Source organism: Euprymna scolopes, chromosome 14 (genome assembly GCF_053919585.1).
Source record: "Euprymna scolopes isolate OS-2025 chromosome 14, ASM5391958v1, whole genome shotgun sequence".
Classification (NCBI taxonomy): Eukaryota; Metazoa; Mollusca; class Cephalopoda; order Sepiida; family Sepiolidae; genus Euprymna; species Euprymna scolopes.
The window spans coordinates 107,371,003-107,398,357 of record NC_136495.1 but is presented as its reverse complement, the minus strand read 5'-3'; the positions used below and the strand labels follow the sequence as shown (position 1 = coordinate 107,398,357).

General features: G+C 34.8%; 1 long non-coding RNA gene across 4 annotated transcripts in view; it reads right to left on the bottom strand.

Annotated features, from left to right (window-relative positions):
- LOC145293206 (uncharacterized) overlaps positions 1 to 27,355 on the bottom strand; it is a 1,032,236-nt gene that overhangs the window by 49,398 nt on the left and 955,483 nt on the right. For all 4 annotated transcript variants that reach the window (XR_013869690.1, XR_013869691.1, XR_013869689.1 and 1 more), the window contains one exon: positions 11,662 to 11,719. This is a non-coding gene — a long non-coding RNA (uncharacterized LOC145293206). The remainder of the gene's footprint in view (positions 1 to 11,661; positions 11,720 to 27,355) is intronic.

Below are 27,355 nucleotides of genomic sequence, written 5' to 3'. Positions count from 1 at the left end.
ACACTATTTTATAGAAATGTTAATAAACGCACATTTCCTACGTGTTATTGGTTTTTCTGTCACAATAACCATTTTTTTACGCTATCCCCAAAATATCAGCTTTATCAAAACATATTTGTGGATTAAATATATTTCACATTCCGTGAAATTTAAACAGGTTCTTCTAGTTTGTATTATTTAGATTATTCAGATGACTGATTTTGAGATGAGAACATTATTCTGAATAATCCAAATAATACAAAGGTAGTATTCTTGTTCCCTCAACCATGACTGGGTCACTTTTATTTTATTCTTCGTTTGTAGTACATCATGATCACACTGGCACACCGGTTCTAGTTAAATCACCAAAGTTAAGCGATGTTGAGTCTGGTCTGTACAAGATGGGTAACAAATTCGGAATATCAGGCGTTGTATGAAGGAGGATATTGACAAACCTCGTCAAGAACTGGAAAAACTAAAGTCGTCATGCCCCCTTCCCCGACAAGGATATGCATGCGCTTATGAATTCAATGTTCTCTAAAACATTATCAGAGGAAATCGGCTCAACCGTGAACTACGTAAAGATGGCCCTTGCACTAAAATCACGTAAATTGCTGATGTCACGAAAAAAAAAGTCTCAATACACGACCGGAAGTCCTTCCGTTGTATTGATTTGCAGAAGGGATGTATTTTAACACTATTACATTTATACACACAAACGCTTATATATTTGCAGATTATGTTTTAAATGAAAAATGTAGAAGGCGGTACAATGCTGAGGTAACGAAGCAGGTGAAAAAGTTTTATTAATACAAATTTTTTGTTCGTAAAACAAAAACGATATTTTTATATGAAAAAAAAATTCACGTCTAGTAAAAAGCGTAAAGATGCTTTACTAATTTGCTTTTGCACAAAAGTCGTAGTTTTAAGATTGAGGAAATATAAAAAATGAATTGCATTTTTTAAAATTTATAAAAGTAATTTATAAATTTTTTATATTTATAAAAGTAATCTATAATTTTTAAATATTTATTAAAGTAATTTATAATTTTTTAAATATTTATAAAAGTAATTTATAAATTTTTAAAATTTATAAAAGTAATTTATAACTTTTTGATATTTATAAAAGTAATTTATAAATTTTTTAAAATTTATAAAAGTAATTTATAAATTTTTTAATATTTATAAAAGTAATATATAATATTTAAAAATTTATAAAAGTAATTTGTAATTTTTTTAATATTTATAAAAGTAATTTATACATGTTTAAAAATTTATAAAAGTAATTTATAAATATTTATAAAAGTAATTTATAAATGTTTAAAAATTTATAAAAGTAATTTATAACTTCTTAATATTTATAAAAGTAATTTATATTTTTTTTATATTTATGAAAGTAATTTATAAATTTCAAGGACTTTTATAAAACGGAAAAATTAGAAAGACGGTCATAAATGCAATTATGTTAGTAGTAGTTAAAAATCTGTAAAAATTTTGTAAAAATCTTTTATTATCGACGGTCTGACAATTTCACAGATCTTGCTTGCAAGGACTTCAAACAAAACGTCATTTATATGTATTTACGTAGGTCACGCACGGCTCCACCCACTCTATCAGGTAGATAATAAGGATTGAACCTTCAGTATTCAGAAGACTTTCAATTAGAACTGATTCACCCCTCGCTCATCTGATTATTCTCTTTCCCTTTCCTCTCTTTCGACAACTTCATATACTCCTGACCAAGGTGTGTCAAAAAAAAAAAAAAAAAGAAAAGAAAAAGAAAAAAAAAAGAAAAAAGAAAAAAGAAAAAGAAAAAAGGAACGCATGTATTAATACGCAGATTATTACTTCCGAAGATATTGTCGTACTGTTATTATATTTTTTCTGTTATTTGCATAAGTACAACGCCTTTATTAATCCCATTTCAACGCACAGATCAATTTTTTTAAAGCGTTTAAACTAGATTTACCTTAATCCTTGACAACCAGATTAAACTAAGTAATGTTTCATTTCGAATTTGATTCGCGTCATTAAGGAGTTAATCTGAATATATTTAGCCAGCAGGGTCACCCGGCGTTGCTGGGAATTGAATATTTTTTATTGTCATTGAAATCAGTTAAATCGCCATTTTCCAATCAAATTAAGTGTATTGGTTTATGTTATAAGCAACAGGTTGGTGATAGGAATTATATCTGGCTAGGGGTTAGATCATGCAAGAAACTGGCTGCTTTATGCTGTAATTATGATCCACTTGGCACTTTCAAAAATTATGTTCATACGATATCACAACCTTCAGCTGGTAAATTAGTCTCGGACAAGGGAAAGGGGTCGATTAGTTAATTAAAATATTATATATGTGTTCATGATCCAAGTCGATTATTATGTGGAGAAGCCATCTGTCATTGTAACTTCAAAATTAAACATTGTTGCTTGTTTTAAACTTAACTTGTGACAGTGTTTGCCCCGGACAATGATAGTTAGCCCTACTATTCTATAATATATTACAATTTAAACGTGGCACGGCTCAAAAAGCATTATAATTCTTAGAATTTCAGAGGAGCGGTATTATATGTTAATACAAAGTTGAACTTAACCAGCGTCAACCAAGTTCCAGGCCCTGTACCATCACCGCAATATTACATCTCTGTGCTTGTTTCACAAGTACTCTGATGGAATATGTTCTGAGGAACTCGTAGCGTTGGTGCCCCCTCGATGTAAACTAATCCGAAAAGCATCCAAATTTCACCACTTCTATCTCAGATGTCCCCCAACCCGATACCGGAGAGCTTTCTACTCTAATAGTTTCTGTCCTCGGACTGCTAGCTTTTGGAATTGCTTCCATATTTCCTGCTTTCCAGACTATAGTAAAATACAGAAGTTTAAATGTAATGTGAACTAACATCTCGCTGCTCAACTCCCTACTTAGAGTGTCCTTTACGTCTCAGCGACAATGTGCATTGTTTGAAGTGCATAAGAATAAAGGAAAGTTCACGACGACATTATGTCAGTAGTCTTCGTTATTATAATAAAGGTTTCTATTTACTTAATGTATGCGTATGTATGCTGAATAAACTACAAATGGTATGCATGTGTTTGCATGTCCGTGTACATATGTGTACGCGTATACATAGGCATGTATATACATTTCTCAACATTTTGAACCGAGAGAGAGAGACTTAGCTGTCGTGCAAAGCTAAGACTCTGTAACATCACCTGTGTATAGATACCTCCTCAGGCATTTGTTTATAAAAATGGTCCTGTGGCGATGGAAAAGTTATGACACATGGAGGCTTGAAATGCTGGAAACATGTAATAATTGATCTCAATGACCGTCTTCAGTATCATGCCTGCGTGAGCGTGTGAATTCACCAGTATGACTAAGAAAAAAAAAGGTCATTTCTGGGCTCATGGACATTAAGTGTCTGAGGGAGTGGCACTCGTCTGACAAGACGTTTGCAATCATCATCATCATATACATTTGTGTATAGATCTTCGTATGTGTATACATGTGAGAAAGGCGCGAAGGGGATTTGATCTCATATGTCAGCTTGTGAGAAATTGTTTGAAGATGAAGTTAAAATTTTATTAGTGCTACGCTTTCACACATACCTCTCATCCAAATTCTAACGAAATACGTAAAACACCGCGGGCGTTTGCTGTAATCTATATCTCCCGAAACGTTGTGCAAATATATAAAAAAAAAGATGAGAACAGCAGTCCGAAGAATCCAAATAATACGAATAAGCAATCCTCATCGCAAGAATTTAGAACCGTAACAAGTAGGGTGTTTTATAATTGATTAATAGTGGTTGAACACGTATATCAATTCACCATTTTTTTTCTAATTTAATATATAAACGGCTATACGTTTGTCTGTCTCCATATTTTCAAACTCTATCTCCTCCGAAACTAAAAGTCGCCGAGCGGCGCTAGGGGCCTCACATGATTGGATTTTTTAACGAGCCATTCTTTTATGGCTTTTTAGCTGGTTAAAATTGTTTTTAACAGGTCAAAAGGGGGTCAAAATTGAAAAAAATCGTCAAACATTTTGTAAATTTATCTTAATTTATTTTTAATTTTTAATAGGCTTATATGCATATCACGTTAGTACAGTGGTAACGTTACCAGCTTTGAATGTTACAGTTTCAGCTCCAATTCTAGCTGATGGAACCTAAATAGTTTTCGTTTACTTTTGAAATCGCAACTCTATAATAATATATACGAAATCTGGTTGGTTGGTTGGTTGTTTTTGTTTTACGGCATATCAACCCTTTTCAGTCGGTTTCTATTTAATCCATAGTTAGGACCCTAACAGGTACTACCACCCCGGGCAAGAGTGGACCTGGGACCAATGGCAATTAAAGGGTGTCTCCACACTTCCCAAAGCCCGCAAGCTGGAGCCTCATCATCGGATACGATATCTGGACAAATTAAAATATTATATTTAAGCGTATTTTACGCTTAGGCAAAGCCGGGCGCGCACATCTCCGCTAGTTTTATATAGGTTGACAATGGCTTCTTCGAAGTTTTTTAAAATCTAATACATATGCTATCGTATCTATTTTTTTTTTACTCTCATAATACATAAACTGAAAACACGAATAACAAAAAAATATTATATGAATACATTACATGAGGTTTAAAAATATATTACTATCACAAAACAAGCTAATTCAGGAACACAGTTATTTTACGTACTTAAGTATGGTGGGTCTGTAGTTAAATGATGGGGTCTATAGTAGGCTATCAAATGAAAAGATTTAAATGATACGTGTGGTTTATGTTTCATCGAGAAACTATTAATTAAACAAGATAGTCCTGAAGAAGGTCGGAGGTTACATCGACTAAAATGTTGCGAAAAATGACACTCAAGATGAGAACAATAGTCCGAAGAATCTAAATATAACAAATAATCAATACGCATTTCAAAAGAACCAGAAACGTATGATAGTTGTAATCTAAAACACATGTTCTTTTTATTAGCCAGAGTTGAGGAGTAAAGATAATAATTTTCAGAAAAAGTTCTTTTTTCATGACCTTGGATAATTCGGACGGAAATAAACAAGATAAGAAATTGTCTCCAAGAACTCGAATTATTAGTCTGGGATAGTTCGCAATCGTCGTGCAGAGGATTACACATGGCTGTTATCTAGAAAATGGAATTACGTTCTTAAAAGTGCCCATCTTCTTGACTCCACAACTTCTGATCCCAACAGTTGATCGTCAAATTATGATCTAACCGGAATCGACCCATAACAAGAATTATGTTAAAGTAAATAGCTAGAATAAGATGTGTCCAACTGACAGTGTCTGGCTTGGAGCCAATTGTTTTTGTTGGCTCCGTCGATCTCGAGAGATCATGAAATTCTGCGTACTGATTCAGTTGGAGATGGTTGCATCTTGTGGTGTGGCAGGGCAGGCCAATGTGGGAGCCGCAGGACCTGCCACAGTTGCTGCAGATGTAGCCTTTTTGTCTCTCTGCTTGGGCCGGGGTCGAAGCCGGATCTGTCCTCTCCTTTCTACGGGCACGCTTCTCCCACCAACATGTGGTTCTCTTCCTTGCGGATGACTCAGCTACACGCTGGATTGTGGTCCGCCAACCCTTTGAGTGAACCATCTCGAGCTTCAAGGGGATGAAACCGTCGGCCCCCAGGCCACGCTTGGAGCCAATAAGGATCGAACAAGGAAAGTCAATGGCTTGTCTATCGCCGACGAGAGCTGATTATCAACGCATCAGTTCAATCATCATAACAATACAATTTGCGACCATCCTGTGATCCATTCGGGCGGAATAAAAAGGTGGCATTACTTGTACATACAAACCATGAAAGAGAATGATGGCAAAGCAAATAGAAATATCGTTCGACTACTTAAGAGTTTCCACGATCAACGAATACAGCGTGGAACTTTGGGGTACAGTCCGTGTTGAACATCGACTGAACGTAAGGATTGTCCACTGCTGAGAAAAGAAGCACGTGGAGGCCCTGAAGAGAAACACAAGCGTCTGTTTATTTGCTTTTGTGTTGGTAAATAATCTGATTCGAATTCAAGCGATTATTACGATTATAATTGGGACTATGGTACATTGATGACGTTTGAGATGACCATTTTGTTGGAAAAATCTATGGGAGTAATGTCCATCATATCTATCGATTTATGGTCACATTTTTACATCTTCCCCACTCCACCTCTCTCTCTCTATATATAGTACCTTACTAACTAGCTCTACCTACGTATTGAGCACTTTTGAAGTAAATACTTAAAGTTTATGCACAAATCTATACTTTCGTATATTAATTTTATGTGATTAAATTAAGTAGTTATATATATATATATATATATATGTATATATATATATATATATATATATATATATATATATATATACTCCTATGAATTCGTTTTTCTTTTGTGTGTATTGATATTCATATTAAAAACCCCTTTTCTATTTATTTAAAAAGAAAATACAATTTTCTTATATCTAGGTTGTGGAATTGCATTCACTAGCAAAAGATCTAGCTAATTTACATATTCTTTTAAACATTCATTTTAATTAATTACCTATTAGTTTTTTCGGTTTTCTTATGGGATCATCATTTTTAGTTAACTATTACGTGTAATTATATTCATACAGACATTCTACATGATTTATACTTGCATAATATTTGCGTAAAAAGTTTACAGTAAACACAAAATTGTTTCCATATATATTTATGTATACATATATATTTTTTTTGCATCTATAAAAGTGAAAGTATCTGTCTATCTCTCTGTGTGTCTGTGAACATTTCCCTACGCAATAACTCTGTCAATTTTTAGTCTACAGACTCGAAATTTGATATACAGGGTACTGACATTTGGGAAAATCGATGTGATCGGTTTTCGCCCAGAAATCTGGCTGTTAAAGGGTCAAAGTTCAACGATTTGACGTTTGAGAACTCTACCAAACTCCTGTGTCAGTTTGGGTCTAAACACTAGAAATTTTACATATAGGTTCCTTGGACATGGATCTAACTTAATAACTTGGTTTGAACCAAATACAATATATTTTAAGGGGTCATAATAAGGGCAAGAGTTAAAAAAAATTGACCGTTTTTTTCTGTTTTTTTTTTTGCTAAGCATACACCTCCAAACACCCCGGCAACGCCAGGCCGAAGTGCTAGTATATATATATATAACTATTTCATTTACTCACATAAATTAATATACGAAAGTATAAATTTATGCGTAAACTTTATGTATTTACTTCAACAGTGCTCAATACGTAGGTAGAGCTAGTTATTAAGTTATAAAATATATATAGCGATTAAGCTACACTGAATATTCCGCGTTTCATCCACTCTAGGATTCTTCAGACTTATATATGATGGACTCTCCCGTCGATTTCGACGTATGAGCTTCCGTCACTAAAAGTAAGTTGCTCGGAAATCCACACAGATAATTTGTTTATAGTGGTGAAGATTTTGTGTAGAACAAACACACTTTTTCGTATTACTGCTAACCTTTGTCGCTGCAAACGACTGCAACAGGACAGAGTATACAGTAAACCGTAGGTTTTTACAACAGAATTACCTTTTCCTAGATGAATGTTTTAACGAAGACTGGAGGTGCATCTATCCCAGTAAATTAATGCACTGGAGGTGCGTATCCCAGTAAATGTCTACGACTCAACGCATATATATATATATATATATATATATATATATATATATATATATATATATATATATATATATATATATATATATATATATATATATATACTAGCATTTCAGCCCAACGTTGCCCGGGTGTTTGGAGGTGTTTAGTTACGCAAAAAAAAAAAAAAAAAAAAAGCGGTCAATCTTTTTAATTTTGACTCCTATTATGACCCCTTAACATTTATTGTTTTGGACTCAAATCAAGTTATTAAGTTAGATCCATATCCAAGGAGCCTATATCTAAAATTTCAAGTGTTTAAACCCAAAATTGACACAGGAGTTTGATAGAGTCCTCAAAAGTCGAATCGTTGAACGTTGATCCCTTAACAGGCAACTTTCTGGCCGAAAACGGATCACATAGATTTTCCCAAATCTCAGTACCCTGTATATCAAATTTCGAGTTTGTAGATTTAAAATTGACAGAGTTATTACGTAGGGAAATGTACACAAACACACAGACAGACTGACACTTTCACTTTTATATATATACTAGCATTTTAACCCGGCGTTGCCCGGGTGTTTGGAGGTGAATGCTGAGCGAAAAAAATTACGGTCATTTTTTTTAATTTTCCCAAATGGCAGTTCCCTGTATATTAAATTTCGAGTCTGTAGACTAAAAATTGATAGTTATTCCGTAGGGAAATGTACACAGACACAAAGACAGACAGACAGACAGACAGACACACACACAGACACGTTCACTTTTATAGATATATAGATATATACTAGCATTTCAGCCCGGCGTTGCCCGCGCGTTTGGATGTGTATGGTTGAGCAAAAAAACAAAACAAAAAAATAACGGTTAATTTTTTAAAACTTTGGCCCATATTATGACCCCTTAACATTTACTGTTTTGGCTCAAATTAAGTTATTAAGTTAGATCCATGTACAAGGAACCTATATCTAAAATTTCAAAATTGGCAGAGGAGTTTTGTAGAGTTATCAAAGGTCAAATCGTTGAACTTTTACCCCTTAATAGCCAAATTTCTATCCGAAAACGGATTACAAAGATTTCCCCAAACTCAGTATCCTGTATATCAAATTTCGAGTCTGTAGATTAAAAATTGACAGAGTTATTGCGTAAGTAAATACACACACACACACACACACACACACACACACACACACACACACACACACACACACACACACACACACACAGACTCTTTCACTTATATATATATATATATATATATATATATATATATATATATATATATATATATATATACTAGCATGGGTGCCCGGCGTTGCCCGGGTATTTGGAGGTGTATGTTAAGCAAAGAAAAAAAAAGCTGTCAATTTTTTTAACTTTAACCCCTATTATGATCCCTTAACATTTAATCGTATATCATTTAATCATATATATATATATATATATATATATATATATATATATATATATATCATTTAATCATATATATATATATATATATATATATATATATATATATATATATATATATCGGAAGTAAACATACTAAACCAAAGACGCATTTACATCACCCTCATGTTATTTTATTGATAGTAAAGGTGTTACTTAAACATAACCCAGAAAATGTAGTAGGGAGGCGGAACATTCTTTTATTGTTTAAATTACCTGAACTGTTGTAAAAGGTGTTGGAAGAGCTCCCCATCGACATCTATGCATTTCTGGGCACTTTTAACAACGTATACAGATACTGCCTGTAGATCTCCTTTGATGACTCTCCTAATAGCGTTGGTAAAATTATTCTTCAGAGATAGTGACGATTATTTGCATAAACTTGTTTTGTTTTAAAATCTGTCAACGATAAAAAATCCCACAAAGATAAAACTCACATAATGACAAGTTCGGGGAACGTGGTGGCCATAACCCTTTACTTATTGTTCCTTCCTCCGTAAACATGTCATGAACTCGTGTGTCACTGATCTGTGAGATGTGTGGCATGTAGCGCCATCTTGTTGGAAAAAGAATTGCAATTTGTATTGTGGTGTCAGTTGGTCGGTAAGAAAAAGATTAGAGTGATTGGGCTACTTTTAAATGGACCATCCCGTATTATTCGTCTTACACGTAATGCCTTCTATTTTAATAATCTGCCGAATGGCTCAGAGAGGATTGCAGATTACATTGTTATGATGACTGTGCGTTCACGGCATGAAGTTTCTATCTTTCTGTTGCAGATATTGACTGTGTGAGACTCTAATAAATCAATCCCTGCTATGGACGTGTGATTGAAGAAGAGATTATTCGTTGAATTCCTGGCAAAAGTGAATTGAGAATGATGGTGACTATGTAGAATTCTGGAGCAGAAAAAGGTCGCTCGTTTTAATAGTACCTCTTCCCTCTTCGTAGCTCTTCAACTTTTTAAATTAAGAATAGGAGGATTTACTTTTGGAACAACCATTTTATGTAAAAGCGCCCATATACAGACTTCGTCATCGCTGGCAATACTGCACTGAGAATCATGGAGACTATGTAAAATAAATAAATAAATAAATTCTGGAGCACAAAAGGTCGCACGTTGTAATGGAACCACTCCCGTCTTCGAGTCTCTTGAAGATTTTGAGTTTAAAAATAAGAAATATTTAGTTTTGGAACCACCGTTGAATCTCTCTCTCTTTCTCTGTCTCTGTCTCTCTCTGTCTGTCTGTCTGTCTGTCTGTCTCTCTCTCTCTCTCTCTCTCTCTCTCTCTATATATATATATATATATATATATATATATATATATATATATATATTATATAAAAACTGTTTATATTTCGAAGGAGATATCACTTGACTTATGAATTTTACCGCATTTCAATCGAGACAACGCAGAGTTAAAACCATTAGACGTGAAGTGGTCTATCTTTTTTTGACACTTGAGAAATATGATAACATCGTTTTTTTACTGTTCAAACACGACAATCGCTATTGATGATGACTGTGCGTTCAAGGCATGAAGTTTCTATCTTTCTGTTGCAGATATTGACTGTGTGAGACTCTAATAAATCAATCCCTGCTATGGACGTGTGATTGTGGGGGACATACGTCAGAAGCAAAAACGCATCACCGAATTCCCGGCAAATGCGAATTGAGAATGGTGGTTACTATGTAGAAAAATAAATTCTGAAACACGTTTTAATGGTACTACTCCCGTCTTTGTAGTTGTTATTTAAAAATATGACAAGCTTTATTATGGAATGACTCTCTTGTGACAAAGTGCGCGCCAGATGCCCATGCACAGCCATCGTTTTCGCTGGCAAAACTGCATTGAGAAATAGTGGTGACTATGTAGAAAAATATATTCTGGAACAGAAAAGGTCGCTCGTTTTAATGGTACTACTTCCGTCTTCAAGTCTCTTCAATTGTTTTAGTTAAAAAATAGGAACCCTTACTTTTGGAATGACCGTCGTATCTATCTATCTATCTATCTATCTATCTATCTATCTATCTATCTATCTATCTATCTATCTATCTATCTATCTATCATTATAAAATATGTTTATATTTCGAATGAGATATCACTTGACTTATGACTTTTACCGCGCTTCAATCGGGGCAACGCAGAGTTAAAACCATTACACATGAAGTGGTCTATCTTTTTTGACACTCGAGAAATACGATAAAATCGTTTTCACTGTTCAAACACGTCGATCGCTGTGTCGTGTTAGAACGTACGAAAGGAAAAGAAACAAAAATGATGCTACTCTAAAGAGTGATATTTTTTCTTCTCTTTTTTTTTTCTGTTAACATATTTCCTGCAGTTAAGTTAAAGGAGATTATATGAATGTATGTGTCGACGTTATGTACATGCTTGCGTACGCATCTCACGTATATTCGGAAAAAAAAAACTATCGGGACCGGACACAAACAAACGAATTGTCGAACAAACATACGGCTGTCATTAAATGATATTTGTGAAAGAACCACTGAAGAGTTGCACATTAAAGGACCTTTTGAAAAGCAAACAAACAATCATAAAAATAAAAACAAACGCGAGTTAATTTTTTTCTTACCCTGGCTCTGTACACTGGAACCGGTTCAGATTTCCTTTAATCTAGCTGGAATATTTACCTAAAATCAAAGAAAATAAAAGGATAACATATTAAGCGTACAAACAGACACGAGTCACGTATTGGTCAATGCATTTATTACGTACTAGTTTTTCCTAACTCGCCGTTGCCCGGTAAGTTTATTTTAATTCATAATTGTTACTAGTTTGTACTCCTTTTTTAAACTTATAGTAAAAAGAAAATCAAATGTTAGTCGTAAGGAAATAATCCTGGTTATATTCTTAAAATGAAACATATTTTATACCCAATTCAAAAATATATAAAGAAAAAGAATCATATTTTCGCATTTAAGGAACATATATAGAAATAAAGCTTCGTTGTAGCCAAGACGAACCAAGAAGAGGGGGGGGGATAAATTTCGTGGCAAAAATTTTACAAAATAAACTGTTTCGTTCGTTTCGTTTTATTAAAGCTTCGTTTCGTTCACTTTTTATTATAATTAGATCAACCTAAAAATGGCAATTAATGCCCACTGAATGTTCTTATAGCGAGAAATTTAAATATATTGATTGATTAATTACATTTTTAAATATAATTACTTTATCAAATTACTCAACCTGATTAACGAATGCTAGTTTTCATTTTTGGTACCTTTTGCTACATTCTGGTTGTAATTAAATATTTATAGATGTACGAACAATAGAGGGAAACGAAACTATACAAAAAGTTTCGTTTCGTTTTCGTACAAAAAAAAAAAAATGAAAATAAATTAGTAAATATTTTGAACGAAACGGCACGAAACGAATCCAACGCTATAAAATTCCTCTATAGATAGGTAAACTTTGAGATATCATTGTGAAATCCCAGGTAAAATCGATTTGAAAGTATTAAATAATTCCTTCCTTTAACAAGCAGGTTTTTTTTTTTTACAAGACTAGTGCCTGTCTGCCTATCTCTGGCTGCCCTAATGACGCTTTAAAATAAGGGGAAAAATTTCGGTCAACTTCTAATTGGAGTGGGTGATACAAAAAGTACGGAAAGCACGGCTGGCTACGCGATTGGCTAATCCTTTGATTTGCTTGAAATGAAAATATGAGTTATTGTCCTTTCTTTAAATCTGTATAAAAAAAAGAAATAAAACTTGCCACTGCAGGTTTTAAGTTCAAACATCTTAATTCTATGGGAGATAACAATTTATATTTTATATTTTTCATATTAAAATATAAGTGATTCTTCCTTTAAAAAAAACTTATACAGAAAGTAATGGTCGATACATTTATTACGTACTAGCTGTTCTGTACACCGCTTTTCCTGGGATTCGGCGAGTTAACCATAACTTTTATATGTTTACACATGAAGCTTATAGAGAAAAGAGAATCAAATTAAAAGGGAGATAACTTTTTAATATTCCTGAAATGAAAACACATTTCATTTATAGTTAAAACTTATACAGAAACAGAATAAAATTTACCAAATTAAAAAATTATACACGAGAAATTAATTGTAAGAAAGATAACTCTTTTGATACACTTCCAATGAAAATACGAGTTATTTCCCTTTTTAAACTTATACAGCATTTTAATTTGTATTATTCAAATTAAAATATGAATAATCCCTCATTTTCAAAAATCTAATACAGAAAAAATAAATAAACTTTCAGTTGTAAAGAAGAAATTATTTTATAATTTCCAAATAAAATGTGAGTTATTACTCTGCCTGACTTTAAGTTTACTGTCATCACTGAAAATATTTCTATATTACCAATTCTTTGGGCGAGACCATAGCATTCTATAAAAATAAACTGTAACGAAGTATCTTCTTTTAGTGTTAATAATATGGTCCATCAATATCAAATGAAAATTGGCTATTCAGAATAAAAGTTTGATGTATCAGCTGAAATTTTATTTAGGTCCAATATTTGTTTTTAAATATCCAAACTTTATATGTTAAACTAACTAAAATAGCCTTATGAATTGATAATATTGAGAGACAGCCGTATAAAAGCCATCGGAGAAGATTAAGCCTACTTAGCCAACACCAGGAATTTTAGGTCAATGATTTCATATTATTAAATTATTGGAATTTTTTGGAGATGATTAATTTGTATATTTTGTTTATTTATTTGCGGACTATTATCTTTATCTTTTTATAGTTATATGTTGTTGCAGTGGGTAAGGACGTTGAATCTCTACACTTTCAGATGAGCATTGTCTGAAGATAGCGGTTTCAATCCTACCCAAAGCAGGCCAGTGGATTAGTTTTACAAAATGTGGTGAGACAAAAAAAAAAAAAAAAAAAAGCAAAACAAAAACAACGAAAAAACAAACAAAAACAATGAAAAAACAATCGAAGGCAGTAATTACCGAAGATACAGTTAAAGATTCAGCATTCCTATCCTATTGCGGCTAACTACCTGACGAAGGCAAAAGGAATAGTTGGGTGAAACGTCGTTAAATAACAACTATAAAAAAATGAGGATAATTGTCCGAAAATAAGTAAATAAAATGAATGACATCTCCTTGTTTTTAACATGCATGTTCTCTCTCTCTCTCTCTCTCTCTCTCTCTCTCTCTCGCTATCTTTCCGTCTTTTATGTTATATTTTTCGTCATCACGAAAGAAAAGGATAATCAGTTTAAAAGGTCGCCGGCTCAACATCTCGAGTTCTTAAAATTCTCCTTCAAATGTTAAATTAAAAAAAAAATCTATTTTCATAAACAAGACGTGTTGTTCATTTATTTCACATTCCAGCACAGCGATCATGCCAGTAATAATGGCGAAAACTCGAAGAAACACCCCCATATCAACCCCTTGATCCATCATTGATGAATTTTATCGTTTGTTCACGAGAGAAGCCGTTTGCCCATGACACAAGAACCGTTTCAGAAACCTCCCTAAGGTTTGGACACACTAAATCACTTTTCACGACTAACAGTCTTGTCATAAAGCAAATTTTCCTGAATTTCAATGCCTTATTGACACCTCTTAAGCTTAAGCCTGAAACTTTAGACATGTAAATGTGTGTTTGTTTGCGTGTGTCAGTGTGTGTCTTTGTGTTTGTTTGTGTGTGTAAGAGATAGATAGATAGATAGATAGATAGAGAGAGAGAGAGAGAGAGAGAGAGAGAGAGAGAGAGAGAGAGAGAGAGAGAGAGTTATGGACTCTGAAACGACTAGACCAATCTTTGTGAAATCTAACACAAATGTACGTTATGTATATGTAAATATTCCTAGATAGGTTTCGTATCGGAATGCCTTCGATAAGTATCGATAATCGATAAAACATCCGATGAAAACGGGAACAGACGATTTTAACCAAAGTTAACACCTTATACAGCCTAACATCACACGTTCATTTGAAATGTTTTATTACCATACAGGCGGAAAAGTTCGGCATATAAAATCAACAGTAGATTCTTTGATATCACAAGAGACGTGTTCGAAATGAATGTTTCTATTTAAAGCACAATTGAACCATGATACTTGATCTTTTCATTTTAAACTTTAATTCAAGCCATTATCACAGCACAATCATAAAGGCCAGACATATAAAATCAACAGCAGGTTCTTTGATATGACAGGGGCGCGTTCAAAATACATGTTTCTGTTTAAAGCACAATTAAAGCATGATACTTGACTTTTGCATTTTAAACTTTAATTCAAGCCATTATATATAAAATGATTGTAATAACACCAACAGTAGGTTCTCTACAGTGCAATGTAGACTACAATATATTGTTAACAAAATTACCGCGGGAAGGGTGTAAAGCTTCCTCCCGGTACACCGCGATGGGTCACCGACTAGAGCAGGCAGTCAATCGATGTGATTGAAAAATGGGCGATTTTTTTTCGATTTCGATGACAATAAACATATGGGAGTGTGAAACATTCGTTCATCATTATTCGATCCCGGACAACGTTGGGCCTCCCTGTTTTCATCCAAATTAAGATAAAGAGTCTAGATTACATGGTTACTATCATTATATATTGATTTTAATCTTCGTAAGTGAACATATAACTGGTGCAAAACTGCTTTGTTTGAAAAAAAAAACAACTTTTACCCATCCTGGGACGGGTATTTAACAGTGAAGCATATCGTTACGTATTCATGACTAATACTATGCCTAACTAAATCGTGACAGATGACGAAAATGCTACTTGAAATTAAAGAATGACCGGCTTACCGACCCTCTTTTAAAAATGATTGGACGAATTTGAAATAAAGAGGCCCATTCGATCTGTGCGTTTAGCTATGAATGACAGAACACCGGACAACTCGACGGACAGAGCATTTCATATAAATACGTGGACGCATCTATAAAAAATGAACCAGATGCTGTTTTTCAACAAACAGTAATTAATGTCGTTTATTTAATGCATTCGACTTGATAAGTTCATTCTTGATACTCTAGGGAATTAAATCCGACCATTCGCATATGTTTTTTTCATTTTGCTATGTACTTTTTTTTTGCCCTCGACTCTTCAATACGTTCATAGATCCGAGGGATAATGGAATGAGGATGATAACATTTTCATAATTGCTGTGCAACACGAACAAGTGGCTAGTAAGTTTTTTGCTTTATTAAAAACTAGCAGGAGTTCCCGGCGTTGCCCGGGTGTGGAGAGGTGTGGAGGGGGAAATCAAAACAACAGTAGACAGCCCGGGTGGAGAGAAGTGTTTAAAAAAATGGTAGTAGGTAGGTAGGCTCGAAACCGTAACACAAAGAAGGAAAAGAAGGTAAAAAAGGACTCTCTGCCTTCCTTGAATCTCTTATGCCAATCAAAAACTGATCCTCGATTCACGCTAGATAGTTCAAAAGTAGTGTGAAGCATTCCATACATTTTCAAGTTTAAAACAGATTTCTATTGCATATTGTTCTTCTAAAGTATCCTCACGTGCAGATTGCATTTTTGAAATTAACGAATTAGGCTTTAGCAATGGGTATTCCAACTAAATTTCAGCAGGAATTGGAATACCCATTACTAAAGCCTGGTTGTCACAACTAGTGCGAGCAATACTAAGATTACAACTGAGAATACTGAAGATTCTACTTGGTTATGGCTGACTAAAAGAGTGCATGCTACCCACGTGGATTAAATAAAAGGTTCACTTCGAAATTTTATACGGATTTCCAAGTCCGATAAGAGACATCTGAAGACGGTCGGAGGTTACATCCGCTGAAACGTTGTGAAAATCACATTTAAGATGACAGCAGCAGTTCGAATAATTTAAATACAGTGGAATCTCTAGATACGAAAGACTCTACTTACGAATTTTTCAGCTTACGAAACGTGATGTGAAATTTTTTGCCCCTGCATAGGAAAAAAATTTTCACAATACGAAAGATACGAGTGACAGAAAGATTATTTTTCAGGCACCTAAGTATTTCCAAAATCTTTTTAAAAATCGAGTTTTTTTTTCTTAAAAATCGCAAATTAGCTGTAAGAAAGTAAATAATCCATTTTACATGGAATCGTTTTTCTTTTGCGCGCCTAAATGAGTGCTCATAGTTTGATTGAGTTTGTGACTTTACGAGTAACAATTAAAAAACATTATGTCGTATCTCTTAGTTGTTTTTAATTAAACATAATTTTATATTTGGATGTCAAAGAAGAGTAAAACATAAAGTGCAAGAGAATGTATTAACCTTTAGGTTAAGTACTATTTGGATCGTATTTCATTCTGGTTTTACCCATATAAAATTTAATGAGTGTATTTTCATAGAGCTTGGAGCGGATTAAACGATTTACGTATAAAACACCTCTCAGGATACGAAAATTTCAAGATACGAAAATTTCAAGATACGAGAATCTCAAGATACTAAAATTTCAAGATACGAAAATTTCAAGATACGAAAATTTCAAGATACGAAAATCAAGCCGGAACCAATTAATATCGTATCTAGAAATTCGACTCTACTACAAATCAATATTTTGTTTTGATTTCTTTATTTGAGCGAAGTTTGTTTTCGTTCAATTCTAATGCCTGAGGTTTTTAACGTCTGACTTTTTTTTTAATGTCTAGACGCCCCTCTTTCCCAACTCCCAACTCCCAACTCCCAACTCACAAATAAGAAGTAAGACACTTATAGGGATTAAATATTAAGAATTGCGAAGGCAATGTTGATGTCTTTTTCTCCGTCATAAGAAATGACTTTTTTCAACTCGCTATAGTTCAATCCTATCTTATTAAAAGTAAGTAAAAACAGTACAACAACTTACATTGAAAATTAAATAGCAAGTCAGACAACCCTCAATGTATGAAATGAATTGGCTAAGAAACCTTAATTCTAAATACAAAGTTTTTGTTCTATAAGTCATCAGAAATGATGATGATTATGATGCTGCTCTTGCTGCTGCTGCTGCTGCTGATAATAATAATAATAATAATAATAATAATAATAATAATAATAATAATAATAATAATAATAATAACTAACGGGACCTGTGGAAATTCCACAGGGGGCTTATATGTAATATATTGATGTTGGTATTCTGTAAATGTTCAGCGTAAATGGAGACGCTCTGATATTACTGTAGCTCTTTTGCTAAAACTGCGAAAGTATTTATCTAAGCTAGCAGGGACGTCCGGCGTAGCCCGGCCGTGAAGTATGCTTAAATATGATATTCTAATTCTTGCAGATTTCGTATATATTATTACAGAGTTAATGCTCTACGATTTTTATATATTATAAAGTTGCGATTTCAAAAAAATATATATATATCCATATGACTTGGGCGCATCAGCTTGAATCGAAACCGAAACCAAAACTTATGAAGAATTCTTGGTAAAATTATTTATTACAAAAAATGGAAGGCCATAACAATTAAACGACAGTCATTCGGATGTAAGCGTGCCACACAAAATAAATAACACACACGCTATCTTATCATATACAGATGATGATGATGATGATGATGATGATGGTAACGAAAGACTAGCTCAAAACATGAGAAGATGTATACAGGAAACAAACGTGTCAAAATTGAATGACAAAAGGCAGAACCACACTGATACAAAATGACACAGAAAAAGGAACCGCCCCCAGCAACTATAGGCCGATCACGTGCTTACCCACTGACAGCACAACAGAGGGGACAAATCTACCTCTACCTGAATAATCGTGGACTTCTTCCCGAAGAACAGAAAGAATGCCAGAAAGGAAAAAGAGGAACACATGATCTGCTATACATAGATCAAAAGATCATAAAAGAGGTAAGAAGGAAAAAGAATTTAGCCATGGCATTGATCCACTAAAAAAAAGGCGTACAACAGGATCCCACAAACATGGATAATAGAATGTTTAAAAATGTATAAAATACCAAGCAGAATCATTAACGTGAAATAAAATGCAATAAAAACATGGAGGCTGGAAGTGACAGCTGATGGACAACACATAACAGAAATTAACATACAAAGAGACATCTTTCAAAGAGATTCGCTAGCACCATTACTGTTCACATAGCCATGATGCCCCTGAACAATATACTGAGAAAGAGGCAAGCTGGATACAAATTCTCTAATATAGAGGAAAAAATGAACCACCTAATGTACATGGACGACCTGAAACTTTTTGCAAGGACCGAAAATGAACTAGAGAGACTAATAAACACTACCAGGATTTTCAGACAGGATATCCAAATGGAGTTTAGTATGGAAAAGTGTGCACTACTAGTTATAAGAAAGGGGAAACTGGAAACGACAGAAGGCATAGAAATACTCAACTAAACGGAGATGAGGGCACTAGGGGAACAAGACGACTATAAATACTTGGGAATTCTGGAAGCAGACACCATCAAAACCACAGAAATGAAAGAGAGAATCGGAAAGGAATACCTCAGGACAAAAAGAAAACGTCTAGAAACAAAATTGTATAGCAAAAACCTAATAAAAGGTATAGATACATGCGCAGTATCACTATTAAGATACTTAGGACCGTTTATCGGGTGGAACAAAGAAGAACTGAGACCAGAAGACTAGGAAACTCATGACCATGCACAATGCACTTCACCCAAAGGACGATGTTGACCGACTGCACGTCAAAATGAAGAAGACAGAAGAGGGCTAGTTTGTATAGAAGACTGTTTGCATGACAAAAAAAAAAAAAAAAGATTAGAAAAATACATAAAGCAAAACACGGAAAGAATAATCATGGCAGCGAGAAACACTGAAAGAATCGACAAAATAGAAAACAGAAAGATAAAGGATAAGACGAGAAAAGAAAAATGGAAAGAAAAACAACTACAAGGAAGAGTCATTAAGATGACAAAAGATGAAAATAACGAAAACACTTGGACATGGATGCGAAAAGGACACATAAGCTAAGAAACTGAATCCCTAATAACCGCAGCACAAGATAACTCGATAAGGACCAATCACATCAAAGCAAAGATCGACAAAACACAAGAAAACAGCAAATGCAGACTCTATGGACAAAGAGACAAAACGATAAACCATATAATAAGCGAATGCAGCACACTGGCCCAAAAGGAATACAAGAACAGATACGACCGAGTGGGAAGGGCAGCACACTGGGAACTGTGCAAACAACTGCATCTCGAACGCACAGACAAGTGGTACAAAAATAAGCCGGCAACAGTACTTGAAAACGAGAATCGCAAAATCCCATGTGACATGGATATACAAACTGATATGATAAACCTATCCAAACAAGAAGGCCGGATGTCGTAATAATTAACAAAAAAGAAAAGTCATGTCAAATCGTAGATTTTGCTGTTCCAGCTGACCACAGGATAAATATCAAAGAAAAGGAGAAACGAAGCAAATACGCAGAGCTAGCCAGAGTGCTGAAAGGGATATGGAAGATGAAGAGAATCAAAATAATGCCTATAATAGTAGGAGCACTAGGAACAGTCCCGAAAAACTTTGAAATAAGAATGGGAGAAATTGGAATCAAAGGAATGACTGGAAAAATACAACGAACAACAATAATGAAAACAGCTGAAATATTAAGAAAAACCCTTGAATGTGGAGCCTAACATACGTGAGCAACAAGGGCGGGTTAGGCAAACTACTGCAGATGCAAAACATGAAGCGCTACATGGAACCAAGTACACTGAAGCCGATTATCTATAAGTTCTCTAACCTCACCCCATCCCCTCATCGCTATATATCTGCACCCCCACCAAAAAAAAAAAAAATAAAAAATAAAATAAAAACTAAAGAAAAAAGTGAAACCGAATAGCCAAGTAGAATTAAGGAGGAAGAAAAAGACCGAGGAGAGCGCGCTGACCAGACCTCCGCTGGATAACTGCGAAGAGAACTGGGACCTTGGGGAGGCTTATTGCCACTCAAATTCCAGTGAAGACCAATAGCCGCTGCCAACGAGAAATCAATGGCAAGCAGCTGTTGCGATGATGCACATTTATTTGCAAATGTTATCGAAAGAGGTGGAGAGTACTAGAAATCTGTTGAGATTTGTTGTCAGTCAGCTTCCAGGGAACACCACAGACTGTTTTCTATGGGATCTTTGATAACATGTGTGAAAGCTCTTTGTGAACCAATAATAAAAATTCATGCATAAAAATTAAATTACTAACACGGTTCTTTGATTTTATATAATGCCATCATAGCACCCTTGGAGTTGCGTTTAGAACTTTAGAACCACTTCCATTGTCTTCCCTGGAAAATTTTGCATAAAATGAACGTTTAGATTTTACATACATTCTTTGACCTTTCTTTCGACAGGGAACACACTTACAGACATAAATGCCGGAGGAACCAACTTTTTCCGTCCGTCTGTAAGGATTTACATAATTTCGTAAATAGTAAAAAAAAAAAAAAAAAAAAAAAAATATATATATATATATATATATATCGAATAACGATGATTTTTGAGTGAGAAGTGCGTGGGAAACGTTCGCCGTTTTTCAGGTCGATCGCTTGCAAAGAGACGAAAATAGTGTTGCTGGACATCAGGCGTCATTTCATATATATATATATATATATATATATATATATATATATATATATATATATATATAGAGAGAGAGAGAGAGAGAGAGAGAGAGAGAGAGAGGTGGGGACAGGAAAGTGTCCCGTCTGCAATTTGTCAAGACTGATAGCGACGCCGGAATAAATAAACAGCGATCTTTCAAGTCTCGCACCTGTCAAGGCAGTGCCGCTAGACTTCGCACTCTGTTCCCCCCACCGCACATCCTGTACAAGAATAACAGGATTTTACATCCTCGTACGACTGGTTGTTGACGTTCTTTTCTTGTTAGGAAACGCAGCTCGTTTATTCATTTTAACTTACGACACTATATACCAACATTGTTAAATGTTAATGCTATACAGTGCGGGAAGTAGTTTACGACGTAACAACGTTAAAATGGCCGATAGAAAGTCTTAGTGTTTATCTACTCTCCCACGGCGGGAACATATGCCACAATGTCGGGAAAGTAGGATTTGAAAAGCCAACACCCTAAACAGCATGCAAAACAAGCCCGGGCAGCCTCATCGGTATTCCCCGGTAGGGGTGCCTCAGACGATTCAACAATAAACTAATTCATCTAACACTAATTGTTGCCTAATTAAGGCCTTAAAGTAGTGCTTTACTTTTGTTTTGTTTTTGTAGCTCCTTACTTCAAGTGGCTTTTTGTCTTGTCAGGAGCGATTTTCATAAAATAAAACCCTTGTCCAAGAGTGGGAAAGCAAAACCTGGAAGGAAGACCGCCAAGAACTGCACGTGAACACGCCTTAGTTAATAGGGAACAAGCCATCACAAAATGGTCTAGAATCTGGTGGTTTTGTGGCTGAGGTTGGCTTCATTTCAGATTTTTTTTTACACAGTGATCACTACTTATCAAGGCCTGGAAGCCACTCAGGGATAAGGGTTATTGCAAGTACATTACGTTAGTGTGGAGATTTGATGAAGTGTTTACTTAAGGGGGCGGTTCATTAGGAATTTGTTAACGTTGGACTTGAAGACATCCAAGCTGCAGTCCGGTGGGAAGCAGGCAGACGGAACAGAGTTAGACAGGCGTGCAGTTCTAAGAAAGAAGCTTTGTTCATGGAATCCGCGTTTTGATTTAGGCACAGATATAGAGTGGGGGAAAATTTTCACAGTGGATTCGGCTAGACGGGTGTTTTTCGTGAAAGATTGGCGAGGGGGGACCAGAGATTGAAGTTCAGACAAGCACCTGCCATGGAAATAACGATAAAACAAGGATAGGCTCGCAACGTCTCTTCTGTGGGAGAGAGATTGCAGGGTAGAGAAAAGGGCATCCCCCACTAAGCCACGAAGTCTATTTTGTATTCTGTCAAGGCAGGATAGGCTGTTTTTAGCAGCTCCTGCCCAGATATGGCAACAGTATTCCATCCTTGGACGTACTTGGCTTTAAAATTGTTGGTTTTTTTTTTTAACTAGTGAGTCACCATTTATCAAGGCTTGAAGGCCACTCAAGGATAAAGGTTGATGAGTGTCAGGTGGGCGGCGAGACAACAGCGTATTGATTGGTAATGGTATAAATTGGGTAGAACTGTCAAAATAAGTTACTACTATTTGAATGCTTCTCATATTGGGTTTTATTCTCTTCACGTTTCAGTCGATCACATCTCTGCGTCTCGTCGAATTCGACAATCTGTGATATTGAACTCTGACATCTGTATGGATTATCGAGCGGCAACTTTTATTTAATCCATAAATAAACTAAATAATTAATTTTTTTTTAATTAGTACAGTTGAAACAAAGCTATTATGTCGAATAAGTAATGTCATCGAGGTAATTATTTAGATAGATTTAATTTAATGTGATATGCTAATGACCGTAACTCAATAATGTAAAAGTGGTTTGAAGAATGCTATATATTGAAAGTCCGTATACAATATAATGTCTGCTTTGACAGAAGTATCCTAACATGGACATAAATATTTCTTGACCAGGAGAGGTATACACACATATGGCCTTTATATTTCTTTGATGATTGGGAATACATATACACACACACACACACACACACGAACGCTACTACTTTATATATATATATATATATATATATATATATATATATATATATTACTGTATATATATGTGTGTGTGTGTATATACATTATTTTTTGTCTACCGTCTTAGTCGGATTTGGACCTTAGAATTCATCCTCGTCCATTCGACCGTTTGCTCCTAAAATTCTAAATAACTACTCGTTACATTTTTCTAAAATTTTGCATGAAGGGAGGAAATGTAAGATTCTCGGATTTTTGATAAAAATTCTGGTTGCGTTCCCAGAAGGTCAAAAGGGGTAAAAATGGCCAAAAAATAGGACTTTTTGGGACAGGATCTTTTTTTGGGTTTTGCTGAAAAAGCAAGATCGCATGGATATACATCTAAAAACGTAATATTTTGCCGTGAGAAAATTCTGGTTGCGTTCCCTGAGGTGGAGGGAGGGATCAAAAAGGGTCAAAATGACCAAAATAGCATTTTTCAAGACATAGAATATTTTCCGACCATTAGATTTTGCTGCAAATTACCCAAAAGCAGGATCACATTGATATAAATCTGGAAACGTAATATTTGACCCTGGGAAAATTCTGGTTGCGTCCCCAGGGGGTCAAAAGTGGTCAAAATGACCAAAGATAGCACTTTCTGGGCATAAAATCTTTTCCGACCATTAGATTTTGCTGAAAATTACCCAAAAGCAAGACCACATGGATATCTGGAAACGTAATATTTGACTCTGTGAAAATTCTGGGGCTTGAGCCTCAGAGTGTTTTAGGGGTAAAAACACAACTTTTCTGGTTAATTTTTTTCCCTCTAAAGTTCATACTTGTGCCTAAATAGGGGGTTTATCGAATTAAACATAATTAACGCATCGTTTGGCATGAAACGGTATCATTTGGCTGTTTTAGCCCAATGTTTTACATCAGGCCAGGGGTTTAAATGGTCAAAATAGGTAACAGTTTTACGACTGATTTTGGCTAAATAGTAGAAGGGAAGTAATTCTTGTAGACTTGATTTCACAAATATTAATTGTATATTCATAGATTGTACTTTAATATATGTTATTGGTTTACGATATAAGGTTACAAACTAGTAAGCAGGCAACTCATTTTTTTAAGTGCCTTCTACAAATGAAGATCCGACCTTTATCGAACTATACCCTCGTTGGCAGGCAAGTAAATAGGAACATGTCAATTGTTTGTTAATTGTGCATGTTAAGCTGAGGTGTTTAAATAATAAACTTTCAGCTAGTGTTCATAGGCAGTAATGAAGATTTCGTCAGTGATAAGAACCTTCAAATTTTTCTACTTTGTACGTAGATCATTTAGAGTTTGATCAGAAAGGGTCTTTCTTGATCTGCCATGAAAATTAGAAAGATGGAAAGCCGTGTGAAATGTGGTGCCGTTTATTTTAATGACTGCAGTACGAGTGGAAGCTGCATCAAGAACAGCTGGGTGTTGCATATCCTTGGGAGAAAATGTTCGCTTGAGGTAATCAGCTATAAGGTTAACCACATGACTCTATCCAATCCCACCACAAAATATGACAAAGGCATCAGTCAGGGGACTGTTTAGTTTATGGCTTGTTATTGTCACTTTTTACGGTATATATTATCTATTATTTATAATTGACGGTTCCCATATCGTGTTTAATTCTATATTAGGTTTACGTAGGTAGATTTAAAAGTCAGTTATGGCTAATTATATCTGGAGGGAAAAGGAAAACCATCCACCATTATGAGATGAAGTAAAAACAGCGGTGAAGAGTACCTATCCTGCCTTGATAGAATTCCAAACCGGCCTCAAAACCTAGTAGGCAATGCACTTTTCTCTTCCCAGCAATTTCTTTCCCACAGAAAAGACGTTGCGAGCCTTCTCTGCTCTATCTCTATTTTCATGGCAAGTGCTCGACTAATCTCCAATCTATGCCCCCCCCTAACCAAACTTTCACAAAAACACTCGACAAGCTACAACCGTTATATATTATTTTTCCCACTCTCTATCTGTGCCTACGCCACTACTACGTAAAAGGCGAAAAATGCGTAGCGGTAGACACGATAGGGCGACTGTCTACATCACTGAGATTACTTTCGGCCAGAAGCTGCGGCCTCCTCTGCTGCCAATCGTCGCGGGTTCGTTCCATTGGAAATGAGCATTGGAGGTTCAGAGGGTGTTTATCTGATGCGCAACATAGATACTACACCTATACTGCATGATAATAATGATGATGATGATGATGATGATGATCATGATGATGATCTGTGCCTAAATACAAACACAGATTCCATGAACAAAGCTTATTTTCCAGAACTGACAGCCTATGGAACACGGTCTGCTGGCCTGCTTGCCGACTAAATACAACATGGTAGTCTTTAAATCTAAGTTCCTGCTAAGTCGTCCTTATATATAATCAAATTCTGCCCAATTTACACCATAAGTTATTACTACACGACCACTTTACATTCATTTAATCTTGTCCTCAACTAGCCTTCAGGTCTTGATAAATGGTGTAACCCAAGTAAAAAAAAAAAAGCCGATTCAATCGTATATTTGGCGATAATTAATTACTATGTAGACTTAGTATAGGATTTAACACGATATGGGAATTGTGAAGCATGCATAATCGATAATATATATAATAAGTAAATAATAAAAATAATATTAAGCCTGGTAGACTAAAATTAAGCTTGACAGACAGACGACTAACAGAGGAAAAAGACTCACATTGCAGATGTTTTCTATATATATATATATATATATATTACTATATATATAAGAGAACAATATTGACAAATCGTTTGCTATAGATCAACATAACTAAAATCTTGGACTGTAGCCCAGAATTCCTCGAACCCGGAGGCAATCCCTTAATCTCTCACTAAAGAGTCTATATTATACCTATTTCAATTAGTGTTCGTCTCTTGTAAAATAATCTTGGCTTAACAAGTAAACTCAGAAATTAGAAAACGCCACTTTTCCACTCTTCCCCCTTCAAAAAAGAAACTCCGGAGAAGAGGAACAATTCTAATGTCTTTGAGGACATCATTTAAACTGAACACCTCGAGGCGTATTTCTGACATTAGGTTATAATTCTTGCTTTTCTGTCTCACTTCAAGATTTGTCGGGCCAGTAATCAAATAAAGTGAAACACAATTTTCAGAGAGGCGACGATGGTTAGAAATCGTATGAGCCAGTCTAGCCTTCTTCCTGATAGAAAGTACCTCCAAAGCGCGCCGCAGAATCAACCACGATACACGCAACACGATTTCATATAAGTTAATATTATAATCATGGCTTTCGCACCATTTACAAGAAGAAACGGTAAAACTTGCGGAGAAGGCTCGGTTTTACGGTTGTTGTAAAAATGGAACGCACATTTAAATTTCGCTCCGTTTTAAATTCTGCACATTTTTACATTACGTTCAACTCATCGTTCACATTCGACATGTCAACTTTTATAGGTTTTCGGGTATGCTGACAAGGTTAGGTGTATCTAATCTGAAAGCCGTTCTTAACATGGGGAGGTGGGGAGTGTCTATTGCGAAAGCCGTTCTTAACATGGAGAGGTTGTAAGCATACCCGAAAACCTATAAAAGCCGACATTTCCAATGTGAACGATGAGTTGCACATATGTAAAAAAAAAAAAAAAATACTAAAAAGATATACCAAATTTACTTTTTTCGTTTAAAAATTAAATTATTTCGGATTTATTAATAAAATTTTATTTTTATATAAAAAT